This window comes from Macrotis lagotis, chromosome 3 (genome assembly GCF_037893015.1).
Source record: "Macrotis lagotis isolate mMagLag1 chromosome 3, bilby.v1.9.chrom.fasta, whole genome shotgun sequence".
Classification (NCBI taxonomy): domain Eukaryota; kingdom Metazoa; phylum Chordata; class Mammalia; order Peramelemorphia; family Peramelidae; genus Macrotis; species Macrotis lagotis.
This window is the reverse complement of record NC_133660.1, coordinates 232,938,732-232,940,720: the sequence shown is the minus strand read 5'-3', so window position 1 is coordinate 232,940,720 and position 1,989 is coordinate 232,938,732.

Below are 1,989 nucleotides of genomic sequence, written 5' to 3'. Positions count from 1 at the left end.
CAGATCATCACCCAAAGTCCTGTTTCCTAACAAATTAGACCATGGGTGAAATGATTCTGGAAAAGGCAAGTGTGAAGGATGTCAATGTATAACATACCCCTTACTATAATAAACATAATGTGCAAGACATAACACCATTGATTTGGTTAGTGCAGTCTTCTTCAAAATTGAAGGACAATTAATATTATTAAACACCAAAAAGACTAAACATTGAATACTGAATACTAGTAGGTGGAATTCAAGAGAAATGGACATTAGGGATAGATATCACCTAAGAAATGAGAAAGGACATTGTAGGAAGGACTCAGGAGAATGGACACTGAGGAAAGATAGCAGGGGGACCAAAAAATAGTGGTCAGGTTTTAAGAAAACTGCCTAATAGGGATATCTTACAGTGGGAAATGATAACTTCACGCTATCAATAATGTAAAAGAAGAAAAGAGGGGAGATCATTACTGGGACAAATAAGAAAAGAAGTAGTGCAGAACTACAAAGATGGACAGCTCTAGGGTCATTTTCTCCAGGTTTTATATTCCTCTGATTTAAGATTCTCTAAAATCTAGGTCAGGTCATTCTTGGACTGGCTCTCCTGGATGACAGAAACTGAAATCAGAGTCACTTAAAAACCAGACCCTAGTTTCTGGACCCCAAAGTCACTGAAAGATTGGGTACTAGATTATTCATGGGTCCATCTGGGGGTAATTTAAGATCCAGGTCTAGCTTCAGAGAAACATGGTACTTTGGCTATCTACTTAAGTATAAAGAGAGTTAGAAAGGCTCATGATCAACACTACTGCTTATTAAATGCCAATATGTTGGCAGGGAGGGTTGTTGGTTGGTTGGTTTTTGTCCTTTGTTATCAAAGAAGACCAAACATGTTTTTTAAAAAGGGGGGAAAAAAAGAAGACCAAAATTACATCACTATGTTTGAGACATGGTGACTGATCAGACCAATATGAGCTCGGAATGTTCTACCACAGGTTGGCCACAAATAGTTCATATGAACACCTGGGGTGGGTACTCTAAACTTACAGATGTTATGTTTCCTTTGAACAGATAGGATTGTACATATCCAGGGGAGACCTTTAGTCCAGGAAGAACTTAAATGTTAAATGGAGGAGGAAACAAGTAAGAGAAGTCTACACAGTATTTGAGATTCAGGCCTGATGGTCTGAAGTGATTAGGGTCTTTGTCATTCTGATGCCATGTGTTGACCCCCTGGTCTGCCATAGGTCTTTCATTCTCATGTTACTACAGTTACCCTGAAAGAACTCCATGCCATCCCTCATAAAAAGAAAGTCAGATACTCAAAAAATCCACACTTTACCTTTTACCCAGTTCATTTTTCCCTGCTTTCTCATTGCTAATGGAGGAACAAATACTAGATGCAATCCCTGCATTTTTCATCATTCACCTAAGCAGTAGGGACCCAGGACTCAATTTTTCCTTTATAGTCAGCTCAAAATCTGCCATTTAACATTCCTCTATCATGAGTGGCACAGAGTAAACAAGAAGCATTAGAAGGCCTCCCACAAGGTTATCTGCCATTTAAGAAATTGGCATGTGTCATTACCAACAACCCCCCAATAGTGCTGCACTATTCCTCTTAGCAAGACAAAAATGAATAGCTACCATGCAAGACCCTACACTTGAATCTTTGAAAAATATAGAGTCAAAAAGGGACCTACAGTCTCTCCAGTGAGTTCATCCATGGGTTTTTCCCAGGTCCTAAATGGTTCCCACACAGATTACATCTGTTCCACTGTCAGGGGCATCCCCCAGTTTCTACCTGATCATTTTAGCTGCACAATCCCCATCTTGTCCCCTCTGGGAATAGATCCATAGTTCCCATGAGAACAAATATATTTGTCTGGATTTTGATGATTGGATTCATACATGTTCCAATGTAAGAACTAAAGCTAGGGGTATGAAGAATTAGGAGTAGAGGTAGGGGTAATATGTAACACAATGAAGGAAAAGTATAAGTTA